This window comes from Canis lupus, chromosome 1 (assembly GCF_048164855.1).
Source record: "Canis lupus baileyi chromosome 1, mCanLup2.hap1, whole genome shotgun sequence".
NCBI lineage: Eukaryota > Metazoa > Chordata > Mammalia > Carnivora > Canidae > Canis > Canis lupus.
Window position 1 is genome coordinate 20,516,278 of NC_132838.1, and position 18,863 is coordinate 20,535,140.

The following is an 18,863-nucleotide window of genomic DNA, read 5'->3' on the forward strand; positions in this document are numbered from 1 at the left end:
TATGTTGTGAAAGACACAAAGGAAATCACCCAGGAAAGGTATTGCATTTAACAATCATGGCCTCCAAGCCAGGCATGATCTGGCTTGGTAGCTATCTATGCCTCCTTGAATATATTAAACTTCTTCCTGCCTTCCTCCCTCATGGCCTTTTTCTGTCAGACTCCTTCTAGTCAGGATTCTTTCTCCTAAGACTTTTTCATCCCTTGAGTCTTCTCATATTTTAAATTTAGGTCTCTGCTCAACTGCTACCTCCAGAGAACATTCCCTGACGATTCTGTGTACACATGTACACACACACACACATATAATAGTTCAATATACAGAAAGAACTATCTCTTCTTTTAAAAGTTGACTGCTAAAAAATAAAAGTTAACTGCTAATGAAAAATGAAGAAAGATAGAGAATCTATCATGGATTAGAGAAGTCTAGAAAACAAGATGATTATATGCAGTATAGTCTCCTGGCCCTAGAAATTAAGAAGGATATTAATGAAAAACCTGGTGGAGCACAAGTAAATTCTGTAGTCTACAGAGGATTGTACCAATGTTCATAGCTTAGTTTTGACAAATGTACCATAGTCAATATTTTAGCACTGGAGAAACTGGATGGAGAGTATCTAGGAATTCTCTCTACTATCTCTGCAATTTTCCCAAAATTATTCCAAAATAAAAAGTATATTGAAAAAAATTAGCTTCTACATAATTTCGGTAAGTTATAATAACTTCCTGTCATGAAGCATGACAGTGACCTAGTGTCTCTGTTGCCTTAGTTTTCTTTCTCATTTCTTGCTTTGAGCATGTCTGAAGCTTGGTTTTCCACAGTAAGACTTTCAGGAGAGGGCTTACTTATATCCTTGGTTTGCTCAGGTGGAGGTATGAAGGAAAGCACCATGAGAAGTTCTAATGCTACATCACTTGGGGCACTGGTCTCAGTTCCTTTAGCCATTTCTGAGTGTGCTCTCAGGCTTCCCCTGGGCACAGATGTCAGAAGACTTCCATGCTCCCTCCCTCAGATGGCCTACACCAGCCAGGTATTTTGACCCATTCAGAGACTTATTAAAAGCTGTTGATATCACATTCCTAATGGTGAACACTCTATGGCTAGTTTTTCTGAATACAGAGACAAGTTTTCATTTGATATAAAAGTAAGTAAGATTTGGTTATAGCAAGTAAAAGCCATAAGGGCATTTTCTCAGCCCTTTGGAGACACAAGGACAAATCAGACACAGATATGTCAGGAAACCAGTTAGAGGACAGAAAATGTTTTCCAAGGCCAGTTCTTGTGAAAGAGAAAAACTATATTTATGAAAGAGAAATTATAGAATGAGTGACCCTTTCAGATAACTTATATTTTAAATAATTTGTCTGGTACAGGGTAAGTGCTCAATACATGTTATTATTATTTAAATAAATATGTAAATAGTAAATAATGTCAACAGGCTAAGAATACATTGAGTAAGTACTATCTATTACTGCTAATCCATAATTTATTGTAAGTTATACTTCCACATTATAGTTCATGGAACCTATAATTTAAATAAAAGTATCATTTTATCTGTTGATTTGTGCAAGTATAAGCAAAAAAGTAACATACAAACATTCCTTCCTCCATTTACCGTACAGCTTCTCACTTTGTCCAAAAGACATTTCTCAAGGTAGAGGGCAAAACATAATCTTGTGGTTTGTGAGAAAAACTCTTACTAACTGACATTATTAATTTCATATCTGATTGATCTCAAATTAGCCATTACTCTTGAAATATAAAATTCTGGTATTTCCTGCTCTGTTTAGTTTACCTATCAAGTAGCTGATGATACATACAATATTTTAAGGCATTTGTCCACTGCCACTACCATTCCGGTCTCCTGGATCAATGTAACGGAGGCACTGATGATATGAGAGGTGATCATCTCCAGGCACTTTGAGATGAAACTTTTGCCATTTCAGACTGGGAGGTTAATTCTGCTGCTGTTGATGGAATGGAGTGAAGCTAATGATGTCTAAGAAGAGGGTAGCATCTCTCCAATGGCAAGGTCTGCCTATCCATCCTGCCTCCAGTGTTACCATCTGCCATCTAACCTCAAATGCAGGGGTTCTGGAGGAGAGGACAGAAAGAAAAGTTCAGTGGGCGTCCTGAACTGGTTTGCCTGGGCTCAGAACTGGGAAAGTAGAGATCATGGCCTCAGAGTATCGTCTTTCTTTCTTTCTTTTTTTTTTTTTTTTTTGTATTTCATTAATACAACCCTTTACTTTGCTTTAATATGCTTTAATTTCATGATTCCAGAAAGACTTTCACATCATAGATGGAAAATTCACAAAGAAAGAAGAAATACCAGTTCTTTGACGAAGGCATTGGCCCCTGACAGTCTTGATAAAGCCATCAGAGTTTCTGTCTTGTTCCTTGTTTTTATTTTTAAGATTCACTCTCTTCTTTAAAAGCAGTGGGAAGAACATGAACTACTTAGAGAAACTGAGTTCAAATTCTTACTCTATTACTCACAGCTTTGTGATGTTGGGCAAGTTACTTGCTCATCTGTAGAACAGATGATATTTCATGGATTAGTGTGTAGAAGATCCCTGGATACTATACTTACATGACACAGTGTTTACAGGACCTCTGACAGATCCTCTCTCTTTTTTTAAAAGTTCTCTATGTAAGGTTGAGGAAGAGAGGCTCTTGCTCAGGGTTGCAGTAATGGCCAAAGCTGGGCTTCAAACCAGAAGTAAACAATCAAATTAGCTATACCTGCTGAGCTCTTACAGGGACCCAGTCCAGTACCTTCTATGTATTAACTAATTTAAACTTCATAGCAATTCTGGGAGGTAAGTACTATCATTTTTCTTGTTTCCCAGACTATAAAATCGACTATGCTGCCTTCCTCCATCAACACCCTCCTCATCATGTAACCCTCTCCTTTATACGTGGATACGTGATATCTTCCTAATTTCTTCATGACACATTCAAACATAAAATGCTAATAAAACCCGTGCACATGTTTCCCAAAATGCCTTGATTGGGTTTTCCCTCTCACTGTAACCTCCAATCAGACACCTTTTCTCCAGGATCCTTTGTGGCATGTGGAGAAGGACATAATTTATCCTCTGTTTACAGAGCTTTTTATCTATCTATCTATCTATCTATCTATCTATCTATCTATCTAAGTTAAAATGCCAACCCAATATGTCACTATTAATTTAAAAACCTTTTGTGATTTTTTTTACCACTTTTATATTTTCTCCTGAAGAAAAATAAAGCATTTTATTCATTCAAAAACCACCAAGAAGCAACACATTTAATGAGAAGTTAATGACCAGGAGAATTATTTCAGTCAAATTCTGAGCCAAGTTGAACCCTAAGGTTTTAAAACTTTCAATCAAATATCACCATCCTAGTGTGGGAGTTTATTTTTTCTTGGCATCATGTAACTTCCTGTTTCTAAGAAAAAAGGATTAAAGTGTCCCATAAAGAAAAAAAAAAGAACTCCAAAAGCTTCTTGGACATCAAAGAGACCTTACACAACAACATTTTGATGAGTTAAGTGTAAAGGAATCAAAAACACATGGATTAAATTTCCCATAAAACCCACATGTGTTTAAAAATCAAGGAAAAACGTGCTTGGCCAAATGCATTTGGGGTTTTGTCAAACCCCAAACATTTGAGGAATAGTGTGAGATGTTTAAGGAACCCAAAACACAGCTGGATTGGCCTATATCATTCCAAAAGCAGATGCCAGTGGAGACAGTACAGAGATAAACCCACAAAGCTATAGTTTTGGCCTCAAAATCACAGCCCTGATTATTGATAAGAAGCTTCCAGATATATATTTTTAATTGCCTCTAAACTTAGAAAGTTACAATTTATATTACCTGCCAGAAGTCACATATTAAAGAGCACTTCTATTTTTAAAAAAAGAAAAAAGGAATCATCACTTCCAACCTTCAGATTTTCCAACTTAACCAGATGGGATGTTTTCCACAGCTTTCAAACCTGGATCAAGTTGTCCTATGTTTTGTATTATCCTTGATTTAGCTTTGCTAGACTAAGCACATTATTAATTGGTTCCCTTTTTATTTACAATACTATTGCTTGAAATATATACTAGAGTGTATAATTAAATTTGGGGTTTACTGTAATTAAAAAAGTCAAAAGAGCAATAAAGACAAGTGTTAGTAAATAATTGCCTCTGAGAACCAGCATCAATCATCAAGATTAAATGATTTTATATCATATTTAAGTTCCTTAATTTTAATTTATGATTGCCAACCCATTTTCAGCCATAGTTGACGAGGATTTCTTGTCAGTGCTTCACCTCGTTAGAGGTGATGGCAAGGGACTCACGAAGATCCCTTTTTTATGGGGGCCTACCTTATCAAGCTGAAATAATTGATTCATGTCTTTTCTATCTTACCATCTTCCCAGTGCATTCTATTTATTTAAGAAATTAGTCCAAGTAGTAAGAAGGGCAATCTGATCATAGATTTAAATACTTTTCCACATCTACCTTCTAATTTAATAAGCAAAATTTTGAACTTTTGGGCAGATCTAGTTTGTAGATACATAAGTAGATGTTTCCTGTAACTAAGCAGTACCATGTATCACTTTTTAGGTGGAATAAAAATAATTATTGAAAGCACTGCCGTGATTTCCAAGGAGGTTCAACAGTTAATGAACACATCACTAGCCTTCTTGACCCCCCCAAATAGCTAAATCAGCAGCATTCCTTTCTCCTTTTCAATATAGGCAACATAGAATATCCTGCAAAAATATAAGGCAAAATGTACATAAAAGAAAATATTTTTCCCTAACGAAAGCACAGATATGGGAACTATGTATGTATTTTCCACTCTCATCTCAAACACTGCAGTATGAATTAACAGTTTGTACACACTTGAATCCAAGCTCTGTTCTCCACATGGTAATTTATGATGCATAGCAAGGTCACATCTCAAGAGCTAACCCTGTACATTAATAAAACCACCATTTATTGGAGCCCACCATTTGTAAAGATCTGAGTGTGATATTTTAAGATATTACCTCTAAAGCTCACAACAACCTGGTCAGGTAGATGTCTCTTGGTTTTATTTTACCACTGAGAACACTAAGTCGTGAAGAGATTAAATCATTTGCCCATGAATATGCAGAGAGACCTGTTTGGTCACAAAGCCCACACGCTCTCCTCAACCCTGTTGCCTCTTACAGATTTAAGGCAAATAAAAGATAACAGTGACTGTCTCTTAGGAGACTGAGGAGAGGGACCACAGGAGAGAGAAGAGTAATATAATCCTGTCTTAAGAGGTTGTCAGGCTCTCACATCGATATGGTTTGTAGTTCTTGAAATCACAGATCCTGTTCTGTTGCCCACCCTAATGGCTATTCTACGTCCCAACGTGATACATCTTTCACTCTGGACATGACTTGGATCGGTTTGCTGCATTTATAGTCTTTTAAATTTCCCTTGCACATGCTCAGGGCATCATTTTGGAGAGCAGTCAATTGCTCAGGGAACTGATTCCATGATGCTTTCAAGGCCGTCACCTGTTTCTCATTATTTCTTTCCTGAGCTTAGCTAACGGACATGAGTGTTATACCTTGGGAATGAAAAGTCTGTGGCCAAAAAAACAAAATCACATCCGCCATCATTGTGCTCGTCCTATTACATTCTCATCTCCCTGGTCAGTGTGATGTGTCATGGCATGAAGGGAAAACTTGCTAAATGACAAGATTTTTTATTCACCACAGTCTTGTAGGCCTTTCCACTAGTGCCTGGGGTCAGTAACTGGGCTGATGGGTCACATTAGATTGGCAGCACATGGTAAAATAATTAGGAGGTGATCCTACACTCAAGCAGGTGCTGTCCTGTGAATGAGAACTGCAGATAGTCTATGGCAGGCCAAGATTGTGAAGAATAATGCCAAAAACCAAAGTCAGTATGTGAGAACAAATCAACAAAATGAAATCATGAAAGAGGAACAGCTCCCCAAAAAAGAGACAAGAAAAATGTGCTGTCTTGACAACCAGAGTATTTTCAATTACGTAGAACAAAAACTGGGGGAAATGGCAGAAGAAAAGATGGAGAAAACAGATACATTCAATTTATTTAAAAAAATGAGTATGTACATTGTTGGTGGTTTGAAAAAGGTGGAAGCAAATATTTTTAAAAGCCTAATACAGGTAGTCAACAGATAAATGGACAAATAAAGGGAAGAGCTAATGTACAAAGGAGAAGGAATATAAAGAAAAATATTCCTTTGCACTAGAAATAAAAGAAATCTATTTTTTAAATGATGCGTTGTTTTGATCTGTTAAATTCATATTTTTAGAAGTGTGTGTTTCCCATTGATGGTGAGGATCAGAAGAAATGGACATTTTCAAACATATGCTGAAATAGCACCACTCTTGCAAAGAAGTTTGACAACGCATACCAAAATTCTCAAGTTTTTATACATTTGAGCCTCTTCAGAAAATAAGAAAATAATCTCAAGTATGCAAATGAAAATATTCATGGCCGCATTGCTTATAATCAAAAATGGAACAACCCCCAAAATGTCCTAACGTAGAAGAGTAACAGATCCATTTAATGAAATATGATGGGAAAAGTGATGATTAGAAAAACTATATAAAAACTAGGAAATGCTCTTCCTATAATATTGACTGAAAAAGAGCAAGAAAAGATGTAGGGATGCCTGAGTGGCTCAGTAGGTTAAGCATCTGCCTTCCACTCAAGTCATGATCCTGGTGGCCTACTGGGATTGAGCCTCACATCCAGCTCCCTGCTCAGCGAGGAGCCTGCTTTGCTTCTCCCCACTGATCATGCTCTTTCTGTCCCTCTATCTCTCTCAAAATCTAAAAAAAAAAAAAGAAAGAAAGAAAGAAAGAAAGAAAGAAAGAAAGAAAGAAAGAAAGAAAGAAAAGAAAAAATTCTATAATAACTATGGGCAATCAAAATTTATTATCAGTGAAAAGACTGGAAAGAAATACATTGAAGTAATAGCAAAGACAGTACCGGCATGGAGAGATTCTTGCCGATTATATACATATTTTTCTCCATTTGCCATGCCTTCCTCAATGTGAATGCATTACTTTTGTTAACGCTTTTCCAAGGAACAGAGCTAATATTTTAGAAATCAATATCTTTTTAAATAACTTATTGAAGCACCAATAAAAACAAAAAACTACGAACTAGACAAGTACAAACACAGGATAGCATTCATATTTAAGAGAAAGCTAGTAGGAAGACATCTAAATAGGTCCTATAATTTCTAAAATGATGAATCTCTTTTATCTGGAAGACAAAGTTGTATTGAAACATCCAAAAAAAGTTTTGAAAAGAGCAATTCATGCCAAATGAAATGAATTTCCCTCTGAAATAGTTTGGAATATACACAGATAACGGAGAAAAGAACAGATACCCATGAGATGGCCCAGGCTGAGAGTATTGACTTCTTGCCATTTTAGTCCACATGGAGTCCATCAACAATCCTGCTGGACAGTGTTTCAGAGTGTTTTCCCTGAGGCCACAGGGCTCTACTAGACTTCTTGAGTTCACTTCGAGCTCTACAATTCTATGAACTGTGTATAATAAATGATAAAGAAAGCAAGAAAGCTTCCCTTATATTTGATTCCAGTTGGTGAATTCAATAAGACCCAATCATTAAAAGAAAAAACTTTTGTTTTTCAATTCTTGCTACCATGTGGTCACATCTCATTGAAATAATCTTTCCACAAGTTATTCGCTGCCTGCTCAATCAAGAAATGGAAAGGATAGACTCTTTTTACTAGCATATTTTTTAAAATTCTTTAATTCACTATAATAATATCTACCCAAACAGAGACAGAGCATGGTTAAAATGGCTGGGAGTGAGTGGGCAAGGAAACATGGTCTAATGTAGTAGTGGTGGACTCGCCACAAGATGGTCTAAAGAGTTTTTCTCTATTTGTAGTTCCCATCTTGAAGAAAAATTTGCAATTCTTGCACTTTCATGGAACAGACTGTGATTTAAATTTCTCAGTTTGTGTAGCTCATTCTGTATATCACCATGTTTTGTATTCTATCACATATCTGGTCTTTATACATTTTGACTTTTCCTCAAGGATGCTGGGATGTCACATGTGTCCTTTTGGGTAGGTGGTACTGGAGGCCAGGTGGGGACAGGAGGAAGCAGCATCCTCCACCACTTTCAGAAATACCTTTGTCCTATACTTATAGAGATAGACCCACGTCAGGATGACATTCCATTCGGCTCCAGAAATGAAAAGTGAAAACAAAGATCTTCCCATTGTAGGTGGAGAAGACAGGAAACAGAATCCATTTTTTGGACTGCTTGGTTTTTGCAGAATATTTCATTGTCCTAGATGAAGGTCAACAAGAGTGTAGACACTGTTGTCTTCTGAAGAGTTAAGACTCCAATGGGAAGACAAGCATACATGGATAAAAGAAGAGGAGGTTAATTTCTTTTAAAAATTCAATGGAGCAAATGAAAAGGCAAGTAACATAATATGACAAAGCCCTTGGTTGGTGTAAAATTTGTCCCTAAAGCCTACAGCCTAAAATCTTTGTAATGGGAACCATTACAGAAATTTTATTAAGAACAGCAAGGAAGCAGAGAGGTCATTTGCCTCTGGTTGTAGGCATTTGTTCATAAAATATATACCAAATGATAAGGTACTCTTTATGATTTTAAGTCTATTCTTAGAAACACTGTGGCTCATTAGTTTTACACCTCTAGTGATGTTTTGTCAATTACATGGTTAAGATTCAATATGTTTTTAAGAAACTACAGTGCTAGTATCAGTAATTTCTTTTTTGGCTGATTATTGGCTGAATTAGAGGACCACAGAAGCCCTGGATTCAATACAGTAAAATACTATGTACTTCACAAATTCACAGGAGGACTCATTAAGCTTTGTTGTCCATACTTGACTGAATCCCAAATAATTTAGATGATTGGATGGGAGATATGCTGTACGGGGAAGAAGAAAGGCTGACCTATAGACTATTTCTTTATGTGCTTGTCTACTTGTTTGCTTTCTTGCTCTTAAATTTTAAAATCCTGCGGTAACTGGAATGTGCTTAACCATGTGCTTCCCAGAAGGGATTAAGGCAATAATGAAAGGAAATTGAGATTCCGTCTGAAGAATGTCTGCTTGTGCTAGCATTACAAATATGTCATCTTATGAAAATATATACAACTCGCCTTGCATAAAACTCGGGTGTTTTGTTAAGATGGTAAATACACCACCTTTTCATGTGGGCCTGCTGTTGATTTGCTTAGTATGTTAACAGAGAGGACAAGAGTCCACTTTCACGCCAAGGATAAAGTCCCAAATTGATGAGACTTTGTAAATGAGAGCTTATGGCAGGCTCTTAGAAATATTGTTATTGTCCCTGGAATTAGCAGTAGATGTCTCCTCTTCATCTAGACTTTCAAAGCATCCATTGTCCCCGAATGACTCTACCTGCCTGGAATTTACAGGGTTTGAAGCTGGTGATTTACTGTACTGCTGCTCGGACCTGCAGTTTGAGTGAGGTGAAAGTAATATTCTCAACCAAATGATAATGTGCTTCGATCATTCACTCTGTCTTCTTTCACAAAAGAATCATCCTCAGACAAGAAACTTTACTCTAAAATATATTAATTGATGAAATATATGCCAGATTAATAGATGTACGTGTGAGCTGGTCTCTTATCATTCCACATTCTTGCCTTAATCCAGAAAATGTTATGAACAAATATAAAACTTTGGCCAGAGTAGGTCCTTAATCTAATCCATATCAACCATTATTTCCTAAAATCCAAGTGGCAGGGACTGGTATTTCCTGGGGACTCACTTTGTGAAAGAGACTGTAGAGTAATTTACATCTGTTATTTCTGTTGATTCCCATGACCTATTTTGAGATAATGGTCATTATCCCATTTTACAGATGAGGAAACTAAAGCCAAGAAAATTTAAGTACACTTCCTAAGGTCATTCAGCTACTAAGTGGCTATTCCAGCATTGAACCTTAGATTTTATGCTGTTTACTATATCACTGCTAGATTACAATTGTGTAACTGCTGGTAGCTTCTAGAATTCATTAATCCATCTTTTAAAAAAATATGCATCTATGAGCACAACACTAGGAGTTTTTAAGAAATAAAGAACAAGGGTAGTGAGTAAGGAAAGAGCAAGTCAGGATTCCTGAAAACCAAAGGGCAGGTTTAGTAGTGTTAGAGCCAGATGCAATTAAAAGGTACATATGATAAGTACCAAATACTGCATTTTTGAAACATTGAAGAGAATGATTTACCTAGGTTAAGATCTTGATTTTAAAAAATTATTCATATGATACGAGCTGTATCCGAATTTCATTTCGGGATCTTTTTTTTAAAAAAATGGATTAAAAATCGTGTTGCGATGGGTTTCTTTGGAATGCAACTTTATTGCCATTGAGTATCTGATGTGAACATCCTGCTGCTTAGAATGGTCCCTGCATGAGGGCAGAGAGCACATTTGATTGATTCTTGATACAACAATTGATCGATTGACAAAACAATCTTACTGATTTGGAGGCAGCCCGTGACAGGATCTGCCAAGCATGAAGAGGAATTTGACGCTGGGATTTGGTTGATCTTGCCCAGTTTGTTAGAACCGGGTGAAAGCCCAAGCAGGAAGCCTGGGGGAAGGTGGCGACCAGGAGATAGGCACAAATGGGGGTGTCAGGAGATATACCAATAAGTAGCGCACAATCCAAAGGCATTTTATGAGAATTCTCTGTCTAGATTATGCAATTATTGCAAGGTGGGTTTGGGAGGACAGTGAGTAGAAATAGGCAAGCGTTCCTTTCAGTCTCTTTCTAAAGCAACTTCTGAAGGTTTTTTTCGTTTGGTTTTGCTTTTACCTTGTCATGATGGCTTATAAATGAGGCATTCCAAATATTTTAACATGCATACATATATATATAAATATATGTATATATATAAGTATATATATTTACACAGGGCCTGTCATCAATGTGTTTGATGATAGGCAGGTTTTTTTTTTTTTTTTTTAATGATAACTTTGTTCCTTCCTCTAAATCACAGATATTCACAAGCAGAGTTGGGGGTGTTTTCCAGTGGTTGCAAATCCTCAGCCCATGTGATAAAAGATGCTGACATTAATATTCTGGTGTGCAAGCTAATTCCTTCAGCCAGCTGTGAGGCAGAGGCTCTGCGACTGAGGTGAGACTGCCGCAATGTGCAGCGTGTGCAGGGTCCTCCGAAAGGCTGATCTGTTACTTGCACCTTGAGCAAATTGTGGCAGCTTGACTGTTTCCGTGGGTGAGCAGAAGTGGCTCTGTTTTCTCGCTGCTGCGTTCAATTTACTGGCTGCCTCGGAAGGTTCAGAGCTGGCCCAAGGTGGGACTGTTAACTGTTTATTCCCTATCAGCTCTAGACGTCATCCGTCCTTGAACCCTCTGGCTTACAGAGGAGAGAGGAGTAAACATAATAGCGTGGAATCAACAGTCTTTAGCTCACGAGTCTGCAGTGTGTTTATTAAGCAAATCTTCATCGTGTTTTGAGCCCCAGAGAACAGCCCAGTGATCCACAGAGGACCCCAGTGTTAAGCTGCTACTTCCAGGGTGTCCTAGCAATTAACCCTCTACTCTCTTATACTATTATCCAGTTATTTCTTGTATGTTTTCTTATCTTCCTGTATAGATTTCCAGGTCCTTGAGTTTAGAAAGTACTATCTCCTGTGAATCCTCCCCAGCGTCTAACCATACAGTTGGTTTCAATGCAACCCTCACTCACTGGTTGTGAGGAGCTAAGTACAGTTGACTAAGGAGAGTCGGGGTCATTTCTGGCAGAGTCTCCATCTCTTTCCATCCCTCCTGCCTTCCGGATTGATGCTTGGCTCCGAGGCTCAGGCTACAACCCAACAACAAGGTCCTTCACAAATATCTCTGACCCACCCAATCTTTGTGACTCCACACTCCAAAGGCACCTTGTACTCCAGCTGACATGCGCCCTACAGGTCCGGGCTGTCCCGTGTCTATGCTCTGTGTGCCTGCTTCCTGCGGTCATGCCCTCCCAGGAATGTACTCCGGTGCCCATCCATGCAAACCTCCCTCCCCCTCTCTGAAATGAAGGCTTTGTTGGCCTACTCCATGAAATCCATCACTCCCTCTGTGTCCTCGGGGTAATCTGTATACACATAGTATGGTTGATCTTACTTGTTTAAATCTCTCTCCCCTATCAGATATAAATCCTCAGAAAACAGGGTTGAGTCTTTTTTATCCTTGCTATCTCAGTGCTTGACATGGAACACGTAGTAAATAAATATTTCTAAATAAAAGCATGAACACCTGTCCCTCTGTGTAAATTTCCAGGGTAACACTTGCCAGGCCCCCACCCACATCCTCCATCCCAGCATCAGTCTAGTGTCATGGAGTGACCTGGTCACTTGGCCTTAGTCTCCCTTCCTGGTACTTTCTTGATCACTCTAGTTTTTTTTCTTAATTTCCGGATTTTGTCTCTAACTCTTCATGGAGATCTATTAATTATTGTTGTTTAACACCAACATTCTTTCTTCATTTGAGAAAGAGATATGCCTCTAAGAGGTTTTGAAGGATAAAATAAGAGATAAAGGTGATCTTGAGAGAATTTGGCTCAATCCAACTACACTAGATACTGTTGTACATCTCACAAGAGGCTATTGGAGTCATAATATATAGGGAAAATCTAGGAGAATGAAGTGTCTATCTAATATCACAACTTTTTCAAAGAGTGAGCAGAAAAATATGAAGAACAGAGAGCCACAGGGATTGATGAAGAAAGGAGCAACAAAAGCAACCATGTGGTCCACTAGCTCAGGGGTGGTCAGAGCCTGTAGGTGACTGAGCCTCCATCAGACACAAGGTCTCATATCTCTAACAGATTTGTCCTATCAGCATTTAGGCAGGATTAAAACATTCTATGCTGCCAAGCTTAGCTATGCTTTTGGTCACAGACATAGTTATTGGGTTTATTCCTTGATGAACCTGAGTCTTAATATTGCTCTTTGTGGGTGGAGAGCAGGAGATGACAGAGAAGTTGCTTTTCAAATTTTGTTGGGTTTTATTTGTGTGTTTTATACTCACAGGCCAAGGAAACAGGATAGGTAGGAGAGAAAGTCTGGAGCCACGTTGCCTAGTTTTGAGTCCGGGCTCAGCATCTTTTTAGTTGTGTTGCCAAGTAGCAATTTCCCCATTTGAAACAAGTGCATTATAATGACGTCTTCCTCCCAGATTCGCAGAGAGGTTTAAGTACATTAACACCTGTGATGCTCTTGGTGCCATAGCGGGCATGTAGTAAGTGCTCAGTAAATTTTATCTATTAATAATGTTAATGTTTAATTTGATTTCCTAGAAAATAGATCCCCACATTCAAGCTTCTGTATCAGACTTACTGAGCTCTTCACTGAAGATTTGAGATCACTGTGATTTACTAGATACCACAAAGAAAATATTCTAACGTGTCGTAGTTAGTCATGTTCGTAAATCTATGTGCATCCCACCTTCAGCAAAGATATTTCTTACATCATGCCTTGCACTCATAGTCAAACATACACTATCATCAAGGAACAACGAAGGATGACTGTTTCTCTAGTCACCATAGATGAAACAGGATAAAGGGAAAAGTGGTAAAATCCAAAAGGACGCTAATGCCTATGGAAATAAGGACAAGGTACAAGGAGTTAAGAAGGGTCAGGCAGAGAATTAATCTGTCTCTTGTTACCATCCTGTTCATCCTGCATTAGTCTACTGAGCTGAAGGACAGTCTCTAAAGGGCTATTCTTGGACTCCTTTCTTTCTAGGACAAGATAATCTCTACTCTTCAGCCAAGGCCCTTTGAGAGAGATACTTCTGGGTTACCGTTTAATTTCTCATAGCCCTAGAGTAGTACCATGAACAGAACAGATACATAATTCATGTGTGTTTTATGCACTGAGAGTAGAGGAAGGGATGAAGAGAGCAATGATAAGTGCACATAAGGAGAAGCTGCAAGGCCAGAATGGGAGAAGGGATAAATATCCATACGGTTACTTCTACAAAGGTTTTGGAGAACAAAAATTTATCTATGTGGGAGAGAATTCTCTGCGGATACTCTACATAAATATAGTACCTGCAGTCATGGGTACTTGTGATGATCCGCAAAATAAAACAAAACAAAACAGAATACCTGGCCTCCAGCACTTTAAAATCAGGGCAAGGGGCCAAAGACAGGAAAACTTGTGTTAAGACAGATTTCTTATTTTTCTTTCCTTTTAACCACCCAAAATAAAACACATTAAGGCAGATTTTAGCACAAGGTGGATCTTCACACTAAATTCTCATTTTTTTTGGTCCTGTTTGAGGAGAAAGAAATCAGGACCCAACAGGAATAGAGTCGTGGTGTACTTTTTGTACTTTAGTAACATCTTGAGTCAAAAGAACCTTTTGATCAGTGGCCCAAGCCAAGAGAACTCACAAAGAGGGGTAGAATCAGACTCCTTCTATAGATGTATTCAATAGGCGATCAACCTGTCCAAGGCTACAAAACTCATCGATAGCCAAGCCATAGCCAGGATTTGGATCTGCAAACTCCCAAGTGAGGACTCTTAAAGATTTCCAGATCCCTTATTATACTATTATCTTTAAATAGTGAAAAGAGGGGCACCTGGGTGGCTCAGTCAGTTGAATGTCCAACTCTTGGTTTTGGCTTAGGTCATGATCCCATGGGTCTTGAAATCAAGCCCAGCATTGGGTTCTGCACTCAGTGGAGACTCTGCTTGAGGATTCTCTTCCTCTGCCCCTTCCTGTCCTTAAATAAATAAATAAATAAATAAATAAATAAATAAATCTGTAAATAGTAAATAGATACATTGAACTAAGTCTACTATTTACACAATTAGAATTCTGTGGAGTTTTCATTGAGATAATCTGATTTTTGTTTTGCTACCCATATTCATGTCATCATTTTATAGGAGAATTAATCAAATATAACTTCCTATAGTTGGCCACCTGGGTGGCTCAATGTTTGAGCATCTGCCTTCGGCTAAGGTCATGATTCTGGGGTCCTGTTATCGAGTCCTGCAACAGGCTCCCCACAGGGAGCCTGCTTCTCCCTCTGCCTATGTCTTTGCCTCTCTCTCTTTGTGTTTCTCATGAATAAATTAATTAATTAATTTAAAAAATAACTTCTTGTATTTACAACTGTATATATTCAATATAACTATCTTATGATGTACTTTGGTATATATGTAACCTGCTATTTTTGATTTAATTTCAACTCAGATGGGGAATTTTACCTCATGTTAAAAAACAATGAAACACAGAGCTAAGGGATTTTTAGAAGATGTGTATTTCTTTTGACATAGTTAAGAAGAATGTAAATAATGTACTGTTATCAGTCATATTTTAGAAGTTCATAATATTTTCAAGTACATGACAACTTTTGTTGTGTTTCACGCCAGTTCGTTGAGGTCATGGTGCAATGAATTACCATAATCTAGGCTAAATTATTCCATCAGCAAAAAATGGGTTTGATTCTACTCCTGCCCTAACCCTAGGAAGGTAAGTTAAAATTATAAATGAAAAATAGAAAAACAATTGAAAATAAGTTATTTCTGGAGAAACAAATAACTAATAAGATTGAGAGAGTGCTCTTTTGGTGTGAAACCCAGCTGAATTCATTTTACATGAGAGTCATCTTTCCAAATAACCTTTCTGGTCATTTCTCTCATCTCAAAACTTTCAATGGTGCCCCATTGTCTACAGAATGAGGGTAGAGCATCTTGACCTGACATTAGACAGGGCCCCACATGTCCCAATTATGTATACCAGTGGCAGGACAACTCTCTCTATTACACTTCTACTGCTTTACAAAAACCTTGTACTCCACTGAGGCAATTTGCTGGGATTGACATCTCTTGACAAACGGGTAACATAAGACTCCAGAAAACATGAAGATAACTGAGATCCAACAGAACTTTCTGTGATGTTGGAAATGTCCTATATGTACTGTCCAAAGCAGTGGCTGTGAGCATCTCAGATGTGGCTCATAAAATTGAAACACTGCATTTTTACCTTTGTTTAACTTTAATTCTATTTAAGCAACCACATGTGGCTAATACCATATTGTATCACACAGCTCTAGAATATCACAGTGGATTGTGGATATAAGCTTTAAGCAAGTATTCCAATATTTTAATTATTTATTGCTATACAACACCCCAAAACCTAGTGGATTAAAACAGCACTAATAATTGTATCTCATAATTTTGTGATCTTGGCTAGGCTAAGCTGTGCGGTTGTTTTGCTCTACGTGGTGTTTGCTACAACAGGCAGATCCAAGATGACTCCTTCACTCACTCATCTTGTGCCTCAGCTATAATAGGCTGAAACAGCTGGGGGCTGGCTGAGTGTCCTTCTCTCTTCCCACAGAGTATATCCCTGTGGCTAGCCTGGACTTTCTTACAACATGGCAGTCTCAGAGTAGTTGAACTTTTTACCTGGGACTGGCTTCCTAGAGAGAAGGTGGAAACTTCCAGACCTTTAAAGGCTAGACTTAGAGTTACCACTGTATCACTTCTTCCACATTCTGTTGGCCACAGCCAGTCACAAGGCCAGATTTAAGAGGAAGGGAAGTAGGCTTTACCTTGAACTGAGAAGGTGGGCACATGTGCAGAGGGAGGGGAGGAGTTGTGGCGGCCAGCTTTAGAGACTAACACAGCAAATCTGGCAGAGCTGACTGAACAGAAGCAGGAGTAACAAATGAAAAGTGAAAAGTAACTTGGAATTTGCTTTGTAACAATCATAGAAAGGAAAAAAGAGAGAGAAGTGGAGAAGAGTCAACTGTCTGGAGACCTATGGAAGCAAAACATTATTAAAACAACCAGAAGCCATGAGGGTGACCACCAGCCAAACTGAAGGAACACAGTTATCCATAAGAGGTCTGATGGATAGCCCCTGGTAGGTCCAACTTAAAAAACAAAACAGGGCAGCCCAGGTGGCTCAGGGGTTTAGCGCCACCTTCAGCCCAGAGTGCAATCCTGGAGACCTGGGATCGAGTCCCACGTCAGGCTCCCTGCATGGAGCCTGCTTCTCCCTCTGCCTGTGTCTCTGCCTCTCTCTCTCTCTCTCTCTGTGTGTCTCTCATGAATAAATAAATAAATACATCTAAAAAAAAAAAAAAACCACAAAAGTATCTCTGTCCCAGTTTTGTCTATTGAAATTCTACATGCAAGTTCTTTATTAGTGATCACCCTGACCCTCTCAAGGATGCCTGTCTTGGCATTATATGCCTCTAGGGTCCCTCAAACAGAACCAGGAAACCTCTCTACTTCCTCAGAACAGAGAAGCAGCATATTCTGAGCAAGAAGCAAAATATAACTGGAAAAGACATTAAGGCCTCTTGCCTTAGGAGTTCATCCTACTAGATTAATCAAACCAGATTTGCTTAAAGCAGAATCACTCCAAATTCCCAAATCCATAGAAATGACACAGCACTACACGTGAAAAAAGTGTTGGAAATGTTCCAACCAAAACTAAAGGAGGGGTTTTATTAAGATGTTGACTCGTTATCATAAGAGCCAAACCTTCCTTATTGAGACAGTGGTCAAAGAGACATGTAAAACAGAGAGGCCTGAGTTGTCTCTGTGATCCTGGACAATTAATTCAACACCTCTGAATTTCTGGTTTCCCATGCAAACACTGAACATGATTCTATCCACCTTGTAAGGTTGTCATAGAGAATTAAATGCCAAAAAGGTTGGATTCAATGAACGTTCATTTCCTTCCCTTAGCCTCATCCTAAGTATCCTTGTTATCTGTTTTAGAACATTGAGTGATGATCATCCAACTGTTAGAGGGATTTCCAAAATGATGACTTTCTAGATGGTCTGAAAAGCATATGCTATCATCACACCATAATGTTCCCCATGAAAGGGAGGACTTGAGAAATTAAATGGCACCTCTGTAATAAATAACCTTTATCAGAATTTGAGTTGCTTTCCATTGCATTCCATACTTCAGAAAGGTTTACATTTAGTTGTCTTTTCATCTGAAAAATTAATGCTGCATCCTTTGGTAGCTAAAGGGGTCTTATCTTATCTAAGCCTGATGAGGCCTTTGATCCAACACAAGTCTGCACAGATTAACTGCCATGGGAATACACCATATCAACTCACTCTAATTTCACAGACTTCCATACAATGCTTCATCACTAAATCAGCCAGCTGCCATTGGAAGCCTACTAAGTACTAAGGCCAGAAAGTACAAAGAGGCGTCACCGATTTCTCAGAGAATACATGATCTCATTGGGAAGAAAAATATAGATTACAAGATAGCCTATAATGCCGGCATAACGTGTTCCAAATGTATGTTAAAGACCTTGTCCACGGTAGGAGGTCAGGGGAGCACAGCCTCACCGTGCAGGGGAACACCACATTAGGCCAAAAATGAGAAATCCTATGTAAAGAATGGCAGAGGAAAAGAAAAGGCAAGCAGTTTGGGAGTGGGCTTGTGCAGGGATGTATAAAGTGCACGCAGACAATACAGAGAAGCCACATCTGACCAGGGCATGCATTACCCCAGGCATAACGAGAGTGACTGGGACCAGGCCATGAATCCTTGGATCCTTGAACAACAAAATCCAGATAGAAGGTCCTGAAGGAAAAATAATTTGAGATCTGGAGAATGACATGTGCCAAATGTTCTTGGTGGGTAAGGATTTATTGCCTCCCCTCCCCCAATTATGTTCACCTTAAATTTTAGCTTAAATAGGACAGTTCCTGCCAAGAATAGATCACAGAGCACCTATCACAAATCTTTGTATATTGGCGATCTGTAATTTCCCACCGAGATGAATTGATAGGTAATT